Source organism: Heptranchias perlo, chromosome 3 (assembly GCF_035084215.1).
Source record: "Heptranchias perlo isolate sHepPer1 chromosome 3, sHepPer1.hap1, whole genome shotgun sequence".
In the NCBI taxonomy this organism is placed as follows: Eukaryota; Metazoa; Chordata; class Chondrichthyes; order Hexanchiformes; family Hexanchidae; genus Heptranchias; species Heptranchias perlo.
In genome coordinates this window covers 126,677,296-126,695,041 of record NC_090327.1, presented here as the reverse complement: position 1 = coordinate 126,695,041, position 17,746 = coordinate 126,677,296, and positions in this window count along the sequence as shown.

The following is a 17,746-nucleotide window of genomic DNA, read 5'->3' as shown; positions in this document are numbered from 1 at the left end:
AATGTCAATCACCTTGATCAACATAGAATTAACCAAAAATTTAAAATAAAAAGTTGCTGGTTCTTTGAACTTCTGTCCCCTGGATGCAGTGGCAATTTTGCATTTGGAGTCAGAATCTGTTTTTAATTATTAGCCATTGCTGGAAGTGGGATTATTTTATTAGTTCATGCTCTCACTTCCTTATTAGGCATAAAATGTGAATTGTATAACTATATGGGTGGTAACACCCACAAAAATCGTTTGAACAATAACATTTGCAGTCACGTCAAAACCAATCCCTGGAAAACTTTATTTGTGAAGCTCAACAGTACACTTCCTCTCACCACCTTTTTAACTCTAACTTTTCCCAAACAGAAAAATAATTTTCTGCTTGACACTGGAATGTTGCTTTTATACTGAAGTGACTAAACCGTGTCCTGTTCCTGAGCCCCACATTCACAATTAACACGTGTTCAAAGCACTCCCGAAATGCTCTTGTGTATTGCACAGTTGAGGTTGGGATTAGGAGTATGAGTCAAGAACAAAGAACTGCAAATGGTAATAGAAGCAGTTCAAATTAAATCAATTTTGACAATTAATTTATTTTTTAAAGCTGAAAACCACATTAAACCAAGAAACCTCCTTCAGGGAGAATTTGCAGAAAGAGAATAGAAACGTGTTATTGGAGTTTAATCATGTGCCTTCTTCTTGTTTCCTTTTTTATACACGTTCTACTGACGGTTTATTGCTTCCACAATCCATAGCTGAAACCTTTTACTGATTCTTACAAAAATGTTAAAATAAGTTAATATCCACCAACTCAGGGTTATTGGCAAATATCTGTCATTATGTGGTTACACAAGTGGAGATGGTCCAACCCATAAATGAACTGCCAGAACCCAAGACTTTTGGGTACATTAATAACATACTCTGAGCTTTGGTATCTGATATGTAATTTACTTTCTATGATTTGCAGCATGCTTTTGTTTTGGAAAAATGTATAATGCAGAGTTTGTAATTGATCATATCCAGTTCACTGCTTCACAGTAGTTACCCACATTGATAACAAAAAAACCCACTTGTGTTGTTGTGGCTCTGGCCACAGCTACAGCTGCTACCCCACTATCTGCCGCTACATAAAGTAAAACTGGCACCTCTATAAGTTGAGGAGGAATACGTGACGCAACAAAATAAGTGCACTGCCAACTTTTAAAAGGGATGGGCAAGTTCTACCCAAATCATGCGAATTGGGCTAAATTTAGTTATTGACAAACTAACCCAGAATGGATGAATTCATCGGTTAACTATTTGGCTCTGCTCTTAATCCTACTTGCCACAAGTACACTACATCAGCATGATAAAATAACCTTTGTGGACTCTGATTTACTGAATATTATCACAAAAAAACAATAAAGAGATGAAGTTAATTAACCTAAGAAGGCCAGGGCATATGTATTTTATGACTGCAATAATGTTTTATCTCAATTTACAACAGCAATGCTGTAGCGTACATTTGCATTCAAAATCCTAAATAAACAGAAATTCTTTTCATGACCAAATAAAGTTACGGGTATTGTAGCATCAAAAAGCGTGCAGTTTGTGACTAGTATTTTCTGAGTTACCAACAGCACAGAAATAATTTAAAGCAGGCTCCTGACAGAAACTGTGTTTCTAAAAAGATTAGGTTGTCGGCAGGTTTCAGTGTTGATTTTGGATTAGTTGTTTATCTGCTTGTTGATCAAGACAATCAAGGTATCCCATAATTAAATGATAAAAATAACTCATACAGGTAGTGAAAGTTGACTATACTTGCAAAATGCTTGTATATAATAGGTTTTAACATTGTATGATTATATCGAGCTTTTCTGAAAGAGGAAAAAAAGTACCTTGTGGAAAAAAATCTTTCCTGAATGAGAAAGGACAATTTATATAAAACTATGAGGATCACCAGGGCATTATGCAAAAAAGAACATTGGGATAGTTACAAAATTCTTTTCCCTCCCCTTCAACACAAGGATATTGATTGGAACAAAATAACTGCAGGGGCTGTGTGGCCGGGTCCTGCTCCGACTTCTTGTGTTCTTTAGATTTGTGGTTGGGATCAGATCAGCCATGATCTTATTGAATGGCGGAGCAGGCTCGAGGGGCCGATTGGCCTACTCCTGCTCCAATTTCTTATGTTCTTATGTTCTTAAAATACTCCAAATGTGGCAAGAGCAGAAGATGTAAAACTATCACTGTAAATAGAAAATATTGGTATCAGTGCGACAGTGGGTAAGATCGAATCCTGTGAGGAACAGTGAAGTAGGTGATAGAGGCAAAGTGTTTATTGATTAATTCAAAATTTGAGACAAACAATACAAATGGATAGTGGCAAAAATTTTTGATTGGTTCCTGGGAAATTTGAGCCAATTAAGTTTAGTGCTACAGATATGTTTAAAGTGTGCATGGGCTATACAGAAGAGTTTTAATATCTTAGATAGGCAATATTGGCCATAATATCAACTCTGAAATTAGAATGATTACAAATAATTATTAATTCTTTAGTATGGGCTCCAGCCTTGCAGAAAAAAATAAGGCAGATTCAAAACTGAATAAAGCTACCCCTGTACACTCCATTATGTGCATGTATCCATCTAATAGGTTTGAATCTGTGTCTCCCTGCCTTCCAATTATTTTCTACTTTAATTATCTTATTAATCATATTGCACAAAACCTTTCTTCCCCCACTTTGTCCCCATTCATGTTCTACTAAAAAAGAAACAAATTCAAATTACAGGAAAAAAATCTCTCCAGTCACCTTATAGCAAAAACATTCTTGAAGCAGCGGCCATGATAGTCACTCACCTATGCCATGATAAACCCCTAAAAATGAAAGTTAAAACATAAACATGTAAAAATTCTGGTGAGAAAAAATGACAAATTTACCCTTTTATCTTCCAATCAGTTCAACTTTCTTCCATATGACTTGAAATGCCCATATTAATCTCTCACATTTCAGGGATCTCCTTTCCTAATACTTCACCACCCAGCCCAGCCTGCCCAACTGAGCTCCAACATTAGTAACACATGCAAGAGCCTTTTCTACTGGGATGTCATGCAGTATTGGTTGTAACGTAGTTCCATAGGACTTTCTCTCGCAAACACAGAATTTACTCACAGAGCTGGTAATTCCCAGCACTTAAGGCTTAGGTGAAATTTAGAACTTTAGGACTAAAGTAGAATTCAAGCATCAGGCAACAAAAGAGGTAGACTTCCTGCAGAGATTTCTAACATTACATTCTTAATTTTATGGGAAAGCTTAATATTTTACTGGGAATTTGTTAATTTTTTATGTGCTCTTTTTATTATGTGTTCTTCTGGTGTGGGCGACCCTGCAAGGCTACATTCATTGCCCACCTCTAGTTGCCCTGAGAAAGTGGTGGTGGGTATTCCCCTTGAACCACTGCAGACATTGTGGTGATGATGTCAGCCATGGCTCAGTGGTAACACTCTTGTCTCTCAATCATGAAGGCTGTGGGTTCAAATCCCACTCCATGAGACTTAAGTACAAAATCTAGGCTGACACTTCAGTGCAGTATTGAAGGAGTGCTGTGCTGTTGGAGGTGATGTCTTTTGAATGAGACATTAAACAGAGGTCCCGTTTGCCCTCTCAGCTGGACGTAAAAGATCCCATGGCACTATTTCGAAGAAGAGCAGCGGAGTTCTCCCCGCTGTCTCCAACAATATTTATCCCTCAACTAACATCACTAAAATAGATCAACTAGTCATTATCACATTGCTGTTTGTGGGCTCTTACTACACAAATTGGCTGTCGCGTTTCCTACATTACAACAGTGGCTACACTTTAAAAGTACTTCATTGACTGTCATTGGGTCATCCTGAGGTCGTGAAAGGTGCAATGCAAGTCTTTCTTTCTTTTATGGTGTTGGACAGAGAATTCCAGGATTCTGACCCAGTGATATTGACGATACCGGCATGTATGTCCAAGTTAGGATAACGTGTGACTTGGAGGGGATGGTGTTCCCACAATGTTGCTGCTCTTGTTCTTCTTGGCGGTAGAGGTCGCAGGGGTGGTGCTGTCGGAGGAACCTTGGGGAGTTGGCGCAGTGCACCGTGTAGATTGTACATACTGCAGTGATGGAGGAGGTGACTATTGAGTCCAGTGGCAGGCACCGATCAAGCAAATTGCTCTGTCCTGTTTGGTGTCAAGCTTCTTGCATTTGTAAGAGCAAGAATGGTACCAGGAATGAGGTAATTCAGTTTTGTGGAGAGACTAGAGAAGCTGGGATTGTTCTACTTAGAGCGGAGAAGGTCAAGGGGAGATTTAATAGAGGTGTTCAAAATTATGAGAGGTTTAGATAGAATAAATAAGGAGAAACTGTTTCCACTGGTGGGAGGGTTGGTAACCTGAGGACGCAGATTTAAAATAATTGGCAAAAGAACCAGGGGCGAGATGAGGATACATTTTTTTACTCAGCGAGTTGTTATGATCTGGAATGTACTGCCTGAAAGGGCGGTGGAAGCAGATTCAATTGTAACTTTCAAAAGGGAATTGGATAAATATTTGAAAAGGAAAAAATTGCAGGGCTATGGGGAAAGTGCAGGGGAATGGGACTAATTGGTAGCTCTTTCAGAGAGCCGGCATAGGCCTCCTTCTGTGCTGTATTATTCTATAATTCTATGAAATTTCTTACAATGTTTTGCCTTCAAAGTAAATTTCTACTGACAGAAAAAGGAGGTAGATGGAAAGCCAGTTAGCGAAATGCACAGAGAAACTGCCCTACCAGCAGAAAATACCTTCTTAATACAGTAATCAGAATGTCTGTAGCATATGATTTAAAATAGCCTTAAAACTGAAAAAAGAAAGAAACCAGACATTTCATCTTGGATTCTAACTTGCTAATCTGAAGAGCAACCATATTTTGATTGACATCACCCTGTACACCTCCCTAACCAAACAATTAAACTCTGATTGACCCGCGTCTCTATTTGCTTAACAATGAGACAATTGCAGCTTTAAAGGGCTGCAACCTCATCTTAGCAGCAGAGCAATACATTGTGCATTATATGGTTTAACCTTCCTATTCTTAGAAAACAGTATATCACCTGACTTACCATGAACAATACCACGGGAGAGCTGCTAATTATAGTCACATGGCTAGCTTGTGTCTATCACATTCCAGATATCGCACTCTAGATGTTACACTCCAAAGTATCGCATCTTGTTACAGATCAAAACAATCCTAAAAAAAAATGTAATTGAATCAGCGCCTGAAATTATATGCAGCTACAATTACCCTCTGGTTCAACTCTGTGGTTTGTAAGTAAGCAAGGTAGGACTTGCATTTATATTGAACCTCGCCACATCCTCAGGATGCCTCAAAATGTTTCACATTCAATGAAGTGTAGCCATTGTTGCTACATAAGGAAATGCAACAGCTGTTTTTGTGCACAACAAGATCCCACAAATAATCAGTTTTTTATGGTGTTGGTTGAGGGAGGAATGTTAGTCAGGAAAAAGTAGCTATAATTACCTGGATTTGCCTATTGAGGTCACTTTCGCACAGGGAGTATTTGCGAAATAGTCTTAAAGAAACAGGCCAGGTTAACAGCTAAACATCCCGAGAGAGCCTGGACCCCAGACTACCTGTTAGCATGTATGTTGTATAAATTAACTGTTGAGATGAATTACAGATGTGTCTATGAGTTGCTGATTGGTTTGGGCTTTATATGTGTACTTGTGACCTCACCATCAAGTAAGTCCAATCAGAAAACAACATAAAAAACCACATAGATCTCCTTTATTCATCATAACCAGTCATTATTATTCAACTCTATAAATGAATTTTGAGGTGTGAAATCTATCTTGTGTACATTCCTACAAATTAAAATAATCCAAATTTCACTGCAAGGTTTATTTTCTTTGACTTGTATTACAACAGTATAAATTGAAATATACATGGGCTTTGCAATAAGTGACCTGATGCAAAGCTTCACCAATAAGAAGTGTTTCTGTGAAAGACATATTAATTATATCACCTGAATAGGATGTCAAATGCAAGGAAGCAAAATTTTTATTATCCCAGGTCTGTCACAGCTCACTGATACTCTGAACCTTTACAAATGTCAGAAAGAAATTATTGAGTTCTATTTTACCCCAATTCATGTTAATGAAAGCATGCTAGAATTTTTTAAATATAGATTGCTCCAGTTAAGTGAATGCTTGATAAGTAAATATTTATATTAAATAAATAAAAAGTTAAAACCCAGGATCCATCCAAAGGCTCATCTGGTTACGACAGTGAAAAGCTGAGCCATACGAACCAGCAAGGTCCCAGAATCAATCGTTGATCTGTTTTGAGTAAACTGTTATTAGCCAGGATAGCAGGAGGGGCCTTGGTGTCCAGGGGGGATTCCAATCAAGGAAAGCCCTACTGGAAGTCCGGATGTCTGCTGACTTCATGTGAAGCCAGGATCAGGCTTGGCTACGATCCCTTTCATGGTCACTTCTAGGCTGACACACGAGCAACGACCACTTGAGTGAGCTGGTGGATGCGTTGTGGAACCATAACCCAGCAAGGTATCAGTGCCTTCAGGAGAGGGAGCGGAGCGACATTTTTACGGAGAAAGAAAAATAAAATTAAAATCCAAAACTATTTTCTTCTACAATGTTAAGAGAATTATTTTCTTCACTTTTGTAAGTGGATATGTAGCTATCCAGATTACACATTATATTGTTTTTACAGTCAAATTAAGTATAGTGTTGTCCCAATTAGACTTTTACTTTAATAATCTGCCAAACTACTATAAACTATAAGTAAGAAAAATAAAAAACTGTTTTACATTTCAGATAATCCATTGTCGTAGTTAAAAGCCTGAAAGAAAGGGAGGAGACGCATGGTTATGGGTGTGGAGAATGATGAGTTCCTCTCACTACAGTCGTCATACAGCCACTGACGGATCTGAAATAGTTTCTAACCAATGATTTCTGGAATACATTAGTTATTGCATAATCCACTGTGGATTCAACCGCTGAGGAATGGGATGGAAACTTGGAAAAAAAAGGGAAGTTGCAGAGCAAAATGAACCTGTCAGTTTCCAACCACTCTAGAGGGAATGTGGGGGTTAGAGGGAGGGGAGGGAGGGGGGGAGAAAGCATTTTCTACATACGCTTTCTCTTTTGAAAAGATTCAAAGTCATATGGCTGACAGTAAATATGAGGTCCTCAGTGTTAAAATAAATCACCCACTATGTCTAAAAGGCAGGATATGAGGCAATGAAATGTGGGTGATATGGAATGTCTCATATTGGGGTCGATTTTAACTTTTGGGCGGCCGACCGATGGAGAAGGCGGACAGCCTGACCATTGCGAGAGCGAAGAGGCCGGAGTCATTTTGAGGCCCAGGCCTTATTTAAATAGAACTGATGAGCTGCGGGCACCAGACTTCTGGCAGGGGAGTGCAAGCAGCTCCAAGAAAATTCCCGAGTACATGTTTTCTACACATTCCTCCGTTGATTTTTATTCCTAGAGTGGGTTAAGCCACCAAAGAATAGCACGCTTTTCAATAATTCACTTAACCAGCTCAAAAACGAGGCCTTTGACTCCTACAATGAGAAATACAGCAACAAACGACTGTGGAAAATTGCACCTTTACAGAAGAGATTGAGAAAGCCCAAGTTTATTAAAAAATAAATTTTCATGTTCAATCATGACAAAAGTCTTGAAGAGGAAGCCCACCATCCTTGTTACCATCAAACTTAGAGCTCAGAGAAAAGCAGAAGATGAAGTTGCAGAATAATTGTAAGCAATCTCACACTGTAAGAGAGCTTGGCAAAATATCAGAAAGTGTTTAATGAAGTCAAGAAACTGCCAAGGAACTAAGCCCTAAACTTAAACAACCATCGGGAAGGTCTGTTCAACCTGAAACAACTGTGCCTATTGAGGAAAGAGTGTCAGTGTGTTTTTCAGTTGAATGTTTGATGAAATTTGGAGTCTATGGCATTGGTGGGATCACCACTGATTCTGTTAAGTTCTCAAAGTATCTGTTTACATGTGACAACTTATAAAATACGCTACTTGGCATATAATATCAAATATAAGATTCAACATGAGGTGACAGATTCCATGACAGTTTCAATTCATAACTCCAAATATTAGGGCAACAAGTAATATAAATTGGAATCAAAGATAGAAAATCAGATCTTAGACTTTCATGAAATGGCTATTTGTTGGACACAACATATCTTCATGATCCAGAGTGCCAAAAATACCTCAAAAATGTATTTTTGTTTAAGATGATTCTTACACTAGGTGTGTGTGATGCATTACATTGATGGTAGATAACTGGGGCACTGGGAGAGAAACAGAACTACAATGCTACCAGTGGAAGATGGAGACAACTAGAGAATGTACGTTGGAAGCTAATATCATTTATCATGCTTCCTAAGCAGTAAAGGGTGAATCAAGGAAAAAGGCATTCCATAGACAATATCCATAAAGATTATGGCCTAGAAATTGGATCACGCCTGAATTGGGGCGCAATTCCGGTGCTGTGCGGGCTGCGCATGCCTAATGCGGCCAGCGGTAGGACCACGGTAAATTGGTTGGCCGGTCTCATTTGTTTATTACCAACGAGCTGCAGGCACTCGGCGTGGCTCCAGAGGCAGCTCACTGGTCACGGTCCTGAGCAGAGTCCAGGTGGGGGAGGCCTTAATGGCCTGCAGAAGTTTAAAGGGGCACTTTATTTTTCTAACTGACAACAGCAGGAACACGTATCAAGAGGTTGAGAAACATGTCTGGTGGCAGTCTTGAAACTGGCAGGGCACCTAGGTTAATGGACATGTTCATGGATGAAGTTAAGAAGGGAAAGGATATCCTCTTCCCCTCAGATGTTCAGCTTGTCTCATGATGTTGAAGAATGAGTTTGGCAGGGGGTTGCAGCACATGTCAATGTCAGCAGAGCACAGCGCAGAGTAAAAATTCAATGATCTCACCCAATGTGACAGGGTAGGAAACCTCCCTCCCACCTCTCATTGTTTCAACTCTGCAGGCATGACTCCTCCCCTTGTCTATCCCCAAACTATCAATTCCTTGCCTGCATCCCATGGTTGCCTGTCATACAGCAAGAAAAAACTTCACTTCTCTTTCTATGCTTCACTTCTTTACTTATGGCCTGACTCCTCAGCTCATTAACATGCCAACTTTGTCTGGCCTAGCAGTAAAAGTGATCTGACAGGCCCATGCCATCCAAGCTACAACCCAACCTATGTCTCTCTCTCTCTCTCTCTCCTCTTTCCCTAGGTCAGATAAATGACTCAGATGTGACTGAGACTGATGCCGAAAGTCCTGATCAAGATGCACTATCACTCAGTCTTACCCTGCTGAGGACCAGCTCAGAAATAAAGAGCCCACATGACTTAGAGGGGAGTGAATCAGATGCACAGAGCACAGGTACAGGTGGCAGTAGCAAAGGAGACAAAGGAAAGAGCCATCCAAAGGGCCAACTCACATCCTTGCTATGTCAAAGAGGACAGGGATGCAGACTTCAGGGGCCCACAGCCTACTTTGACATGTTTTGCTGCCCGTTTCCTAACTCACACCTGTTCACCTATCACCCCTGTGCTCACTAACCTACATCAGCTCCCGGTCCAGTAACAACTATAATTTAAAATTTTCAACCTTTTGTTCAAATCCCTCCATGGCCTTGTCCCTCCCCATCTCTGTTACCTCCTCCAGCCCTACAAACCTCCAAGAACTCTGTGTTGCTCCAATTCTGGCCTCTTGTACATCCCGTTTCCTTCACCCCACCAATGGCAGCGATGCCTTCAACTCTCTAGGCCCTAGGCTCAGCAATTCCCTCACTAAACCTCTCTGCCTCTCTTCCTTTAAGACGCTCCTTAAAACCTTACTCTTTGACCAAGCCTTTGGTCACCTGTCCTATTAACTCCTTATGTGGCTCGTTGACAAATTTTGTCTGATAATATTCCTCTAAAGCGCCTTGGGATGGTTTACTACGGTAAAGGCGCTATATAAATGCAAGTTGTTGTTGTTGTTCTTACATATCAAAGATTGATCTGTTATAGATAGTAAATTGATGCCCATTTTCAGATGGCTACCTTAGCTATTGCTGTCTTTTGGACCAATACCTCATGAATACAGCCAAGGTCTCAGATATCATGGCTCCGCTACTTATCTTCTCTTGCCAGTGGGTTAATATCTTTGCAGTATTCCAAGCCCACGTTAATATTCATCTATTTGTTCCTTATGTATTTAATCTGAAAATTGTTAAACGATCAAAAAAATCAGTATAAGTCTTTGTTACTGAAGTTGCAAATCTGTTCAGCCAAACAATGGTGCCAACGGGCTTCGAAAAGGAAGAACAGCTGAAGTCGAGAGGAGGGAACAATGATTTTGTTGTATTTACGTAAATTAATTGAGAAAGAATTAGGAATGGGGGTGGGCAGAAGTAGCTCAGAGAAGGGGGGACTCTTCCAAGATCGAGGTGGGCACCTCTGCAGCCAGATATGGTTTCCGACTTGACTCATAACAAGAGAAGTTAGAATTTGATGAGAAAATGTCCCTTATCAAGCTAGCATACATGTATGTATCTACAGCTGCTTGTCCAACCCACTGACAATTTCCAGTAAGTCTGTTTTCAAAACATGAATGCAGAAGATAAGGAATGAGGAAAGGAAGTTGCTTGTTAGGTTTGGGAAAAATCCAAAGATCAGTTTTAAAAGTTGTTAGGTGACATGTCACATTTTACAGATGTAGCCAGATGGATGATTCTGAGCTTATCTATTTAAAAATCTAAAGTAAATCTTTTCCTCTCCCCTTTTGCGAGTTATTTATTTCCTGGCTCCTTAGATCTCTCCACAACTGCACAATATACTGATTGAGAGGGCAGGCAAACAATCTATTCCCAGACCTCTGCTATGTTGTCTTTGAACTGGCTGTCAGAAAATGTGTGAGAGAAACAAAGCTAGGTGGGAAAGTAAGTTGTGAGGAGGACACAGAGTCTGCAAAGGGATATAGACAGATTAAGTGAGTGGGCAAAAAGGTGGCAGATGGAGTATAATGTGGGGAAATATGAGGTTATTCACCTTGGTAGGAAGAATAGAAAAACAGAATATTTTTTAAATGTTGGTGTCCAGAGAGACTTGAGTGTCCTCGTATAAGGTATGCAGGTACAGCAGGCAATTAGGAAAGCAAATGGCATGTTTCCTTTATTGCAAGGGGGTTGGAGTACAAGAGTAAGGAAGTCTTACTACAGTTGTACAGGACTTTAGTGAGGTTTCACCTGGAGTACTGCGTACAATTTTGGTCTCCTTACCCAAGGAAGGATATACTTGCCTTGGAGGCGGTGCAACGATGGTTTACTAGATTAATTCCTGGGATGAGAGGATTGTCCAATGAGGAGAGGTTGAGTAGAATGGGCCTATTCTCTCTGGAGTTTAGAGGAATGAGAGGTGATCTCATTGAAACATATAAGATTATGAGGGGGCTTGACAGGGTAGATGCTGAGAGATTTTTTTCCCCTGGCTAGGCAGTCTAGAACTAGGGGGCATAGTCGCAGGATAAAGGGTCGGCCATTTAAGACTGAGATGAGGAGGAATTTCTTCACGCAGAGGACTGTGAATTTTTGCAATTCTCTACCCCAGAGGGCTGTGGATGGTGAGCCATTGAATGTATTCAATGGACTCTAGAGGAATCAAGGGATATGGGGATTGGGCGGGAAAGTGCAGTTGAGGTTGAAGATCAGCCATGATCTGATTGAAGGGCGGAGCAGGAATGAGAGGCCGTGTGGCCCACTCCTGCTCCTATTTCTTACATTCTTTTGTTAACAAAGTGTGACTTGCTCTATGATTTCTCTCTTTCAGAGAAGGACTAGGGCATGGGATATTCTTCTTGGACCTGCAGTAACACCAACCTACCACTTGGTGCATCGTAAATGACTGGTAGTAAATGGCCAATTCAAATATCGAACTGAGTGTTGACACCACTGTGTGAACCAATGAGTTGGAGGTAGGGTGGGACTTATGGCAGGACTCACAGCAAACAATCTATTTTACAGCAAACAAAGTCTATTTAAAAAGAGTCTCTATCAACTACAGCATGACCGAAATGACAGCAATGACAGCGATGATTGCACAGCGTTCAGTTCCATTCACAACCCCTCCAATAATGAAGCAGTCTGAGCCCGCATGCAACAAGACCTGGATAACATCCAGGCTTGGGCTGATAATTGGCAAGTAACATTCGCGCCGGACAAGTGCCAGGCAACGACCATCTCCAACAAGAGAGTGTCTTGTTGGAGATGGTCCATTGTCACCTCCCCATGACATTCAACGGCATTACCATCACCAAATCCCTCACCATCAACATCCTGGGGGTCACCATTGACCAGAAACTTAACTGGACCAGCCACATAAATACTGTGGCTACAAGAGCAGGTCAGAGGCTGGGTATTCTGCGGCGAGTGACTCACCTCCTGACTCCCCAAAGCCTTTCCACCATCTACAAGGCACAAGTCAGGAGTATGATGGAATACTCTCCACTTGCCTGGATGAGTGCAGCTCCAACAACACTCAAGAAGCTCGACACCATCCAGGACAAAGCAGCCCGCTTGATTGGCACCCCATCCACCACCCTAAACATTCACTCCCTTCACCACTGGTGCACAGTGGCTGCAGTGTGTACCATCTACAAGATGCACTGTAGCAACTCGCCAAGGCTTCTTTGACAGCACCTCCCAAACCCGCGACCTCTACCACCTAGAAGGACAAGAGCAGCAAGCACATGGGAACACCACCACCTGCACGTTCCCCTCCAAGTCACACACCATCCCGACTTGGAAATATATCGCCGTTCCTTCATCATTGCTGGGTCAAAATCCTGGAACTCCCTTCCTAACAGCACTGTGGGAGAACCTTCACCACATGGACTGCAGCGGTTCAAGAAGGCGGCTCACCACCACCTTCTCAAGGGCAATTAGGGATGGGCAATAAATGCCGGCCTTGCCAGCGACGCCCACATCCCATGAACGAATAAAAAAATGTCTCCCAATTAAAGCAGGGTGATTCTCCAGCAAAATGCAGTGAGTGGAGGATAGTTACATAATAGAAATTGTGTAAAATCAATCCCAGTCACTTACAGCAGTGCGGTCGCCAGGCGTGATTGACAGTGGAATTACCCAATCATCTCCATTCTGGCCAGGAATAGTAGTGTCACTATAAGTAGCCGTAAAATACTTGAGTGACTGCTTGTTGGTGTTTAGACCAGATATGTAGTCACCACTGGTGATAACCAGAGGGTGGGAGGTCCAGCTGAACAGATGAGTAGGAATTAAGTCACAAAAAAGGCCTTTTTGTGGCAGCTTTTCCTTCATCCGTTTCCCCCCTCCCCCCCCCACCCTGACAAACTGCCACTTGAATTAGAACACACAGCTGGAGGACTATCCCACCTAGGACAGGGCGCAGGGGAAACTCAGATTACCTTTTAAGAACATAAGAACATAAGAAATAGGAGCAGGAGTCGGCTATAGTGCCCCTGGAGGCTGCTCCACCATTCAATCCACAGCTATTGAAAACCTGGAGAAACAGGAGGGAGCTGCTAATTTCCTCGTAGATTTTCCTCTTCAATCCCTTCAGCAGTAACTAATATTAATACCAACAGCAAGGGTTTTTACCTGGCAGTTGCCAAGCAGTGAATATCCATTAATAATTGTCGTTATCAGCAATAGGAATATAAAGACCTTTGCTTCCAGTTAGCATACCCTCAGCTAGTCCAGCTGAATTTGGAAATATACTTTATGGAGAGTTATGGAATCTCCCACCACTTTCATTACATTGTTGGATCCCTGAGCAGATTCCTAGTAAAGATGGGACACATAGAAGAAGTGCTGCACAGAAACCAGGTGTTTATCCTGAGGAGTATGGAAACATCAAAGTGTAAGCCAGTCTGTGCCATTCTCAAACACTTCCTCTGGATTGATTTTAGCAGCGGTATCGGAGATAGCCTGGCCACTGCCACAGTCAGAGAATGGAGGCCTAAAGGGAAGAAGCTAACTTACAAAAATGTGTATATAGTGGGAGAAGGAGTCTAGTGGAAGGAGCAAGGGAAACATTGGGGAAAGTCACCTCCTGTCATTCTTGCACACTTGCATGCTGCCAAATCAGAAGCAAATCTGGTAAAGGCCTGAGAGCTGGGAAATGATGTACAGCTTAAGGAAAGGATGTTTAGAGCATGGTTCCTGCTCCTGATCACTATACAGCAACTGCTGCTGGAAGTGCATCTGTATGGACATCATTTGAGGGCAGATTTGGCCTCATTTGTGATTCACTTCAGAGTGGAACAGCCTGCTGACTTGGGGCTCGATTTTAGGGTCGGGTTACCTGCGGGTTTCCAGCGGGGGGGCCCCGAAAATCCCGATCTCCGATCACGTGACCGGATTCGGACGAAATCCCGGCCACTTCCGGGTACCGCGCTGACGTGCGGGGCTGCGCGCGAAAGCCCCGCTGGTGGGAATCCCGCAGGCAATTAAAGCCAGCGGGGTTCCACTTGAGAGTACTTACCTTGCTCGTTGTGGTCAGTTAATGAGCTGAAGCAGCTGTCAAAAGAGGAAGTGTGGGATTTTAGGTTCAAAGCAGTCAGTTTCCCACACTGGGGGAAACAGGACCCTTCAAACCAGGCGTGTTGCAGCCAGCAGCCTGTGGCAGGTGCCAAGGTGCGCTCCACGGGGGAGAGCCCTCACCCACGCAGGAGGCCACCGCGTCACATAGGGCAACCCCTGCCCTCCACCAACCCCCGCCAAGCCAGAGGACAGACCGACACGAAACCGCAGCCCCAGTCCGAGGACCCACCCACCTACCCTGCACAACCCCTCACACCAACACCTGCCAGATGGGTGGTGCGTTGACATCGTCGGAGGACGAACAGGATGACCAGCCCCAGCAGCCTCGCAGTCCACGCCGTCCGCCTCGGAGAGGTGGGGCCCCCCAACACGGTGCTGCGGCACACCCACCTGCACAGCAGGAGGGAGGGCAACCGCAGAGAGAGATGCGTCGCAGGAGGCACTACCCTCCGCACAGGGTGTACAGAGCGAGGCTCAGCTTCATGGACCTCTCCGAGGAGCAGTGCATACGGAGGCTCAGAGTCAATCGCCAGGTAGTCGCCGACATCTGCAGCCTCCTTAACGACGAGCTGCTCCCTGATGGACCAAGCAGCATCTTCTTACCTGTCGCCGTCAAAGTCACCACTGCCCTCAACTTCTTCGCATCCGGTTCCTTCCAGGGTGCCACCGGGGACATCACCGGGGTCTGTCAGTCCTCTGCACACAAGTGCATAAGGCAGGTCACCGACGGGTTGTTCCGCAGGGCCTCCCACTACATCAACTTCGCCATGGACGAGCGCAGCCAGATGGAGAGGGCGGTTGGATTCCATGCCATGGCCGGCTTCCCACGGGTGCAGGGTGTAATCGACTGCACCCACATCGCAATACGGGCACCTCCGCATGAGCCAGGGCTGTTCATCAACAGGAAGGGGTATCACTCCATGAACGCCCAGCTCATCTGTGACCACCGCCAGAGATTCCTACACGTGTGCGCCAGATACCCCGGCAGCTGCCACGATGCCTTCGTCCTCAGGGAGTCCGCCGTCCCGCCCATCCTGCAGGCACCCAACGCCGGCAACGGCTGGCTCCTCGGCGACAAGGGGTATCCCCTACACACGTGGCTCATGACACCTCTGAGGAACCCCATCACCGAGCCGGAGCGTCGGTACAATGACAGCCACACTGCTACCAGGTCTACAATTGAGCAGACCATAGGGCTTCTCAAGATGCGCTTCAGGTGCCTTGATCGTTCTGGGGGAGCGCTCCAATACACACCATTCAGAGTGGGACGAATCATAGTTGTCTGCTGTGCCCTGCACAACATGGCCCAACAGAGAGGGGTGCCGCTGGAGGAGGCCCCATCCACACCCGCCACCCACATTGAGGAAGGCGAGGGCGAGGAGGAGGAGGAGGAGGAGGAGGAGGAGGAGGCGGAGGAGGAGGAGGCGGAGGAGGAGGACGCGCCAGAGGATGTTGGACGACCCATGCGCTGAGCCGCGACTCACCGGGATGGTCGCCGGGCCAGGGACGCACTCATACGTCAACGGTTCTCCTAGAGTCAGACACTGCGAGGCGCTCGCATCTCCTCACCTGCACATGCGAGCGGCCATACCAGCCCCCTCCACTGAAGAGTGCTGCCAGTAATCCTGCACCCACAGCAGTGTGCCCAATGGGTGGCAGCAGGTGTTCGCCGTCATGATGGCCTCCACGGAACGCAACTATTGCACAAGCCGCGGAAGAATGGACGAGAGGTGGCAGGAGTGGTGAGAATAGACTATTTAATATCTGGAATGTGACATTATATAAGAAACAAAGTACAAAATAATAAACACCCTGGTGTATTCCCTTTGTGATTATAAGGCCTTTGCAATTCTTCTCCGGGAACCCCTACGTGGTGCTACCCCTGTGGCTCCAGCAGAGGTAGTGGCAGGTTGCTCGTCTTCTTGCCTTGACCGGGTAGATGCTTTTGGCGGACGGCCCCTGGGTTTCGGTGCCCGTGAGGGCACCTCCACAGACTGCTCCTCCTGCACCGGGGCAGGGGCAGACTCGGCCACCTGGAGAGGAGGCACCATTGCGGGTGCTGGTTGAGAGGTGGGCGACGGGTGGGACGTGGGGACGCCTTGAGAGGCGTCCCCGCTTCCATGTCCCCGGTCACCATCATCCCTCTCTTGGCCTCAGCCCACATCACCCCTTCCACCCTGCTGGACGGCAGTTTGGATGGCATGTGTGAGGCCTTGCAAGGCCACCCCTAGTGTATCCCTCAGCCTGTTGGTGGCGTCGGAATGTTGCTCTCCCTGAATCCGTACAGACGTTGTGAGGGCCTGCAAGGACTCGAAGTGGAGCTGTGCGTGACGCTCGAGGGAGGCCAGCCTGTCCTCCACCGCAGACAGTCCCGCACCTACCCGCGACATTGTGTCGCCGGTACCCTCCTGTGCCTGCGCCACCAATGCCCACATGCAGGAGGTGGACTCCTCCATCGCCTGCGCTATTGTGGACAATGCGCGCGGCACCTCTGCCAGCACCTCAGCAATTAGCTGGTGGCCCTCGACGACTCTCCTTTTCTCTGGTGGCCCCCTGGGTTCAGCATCTGGGTCCGGCTGAGCAGAGCCTGGAGATGAGTGCTTCCTCCGTCGCGGACCCTCCGCGGCTGCCCCTGCCACCAGGGTCTGCTCATGCTCACTCGTGCGCAGTGACTCACCAAGTGCTACCCCAACTAGTTGGCGAGGGGGACCCACCGAGGTGCGTGTCTCTGCGCTGGTTGATGGTTGGCTCTGATGTGACGATGCACCCTCAGAGACCGCCATGTCCTCTGAGGAATCGCCCTCCACGCTCGCTTGACCCAAAGACGGACCTGCAAGAGAACAGAGGGCACTTTGAGGCATGTGGACCAACTTGACAGTGCGCCTGATGGCAGGTGATGAGACGGTAACTCGCGATCATGGGTGTTGAGTGTCAGCTTTCCCTTACCGGCCGTTTCAGCAGCGACACACTCGCCATCGGCCACCGACAGGCAATGTCGCGTGCGGGCGAGGTCGAGCGCCTCCACCTCTGCGTCGGTGAGCTCCACCACTTGCGGCGGGCCACCTCCGGTGCGTGCCCTTTCGCGGTTGTTCTTGCTCCTCTTCTCCTTTGAAGGCAAAACACAGATGTGT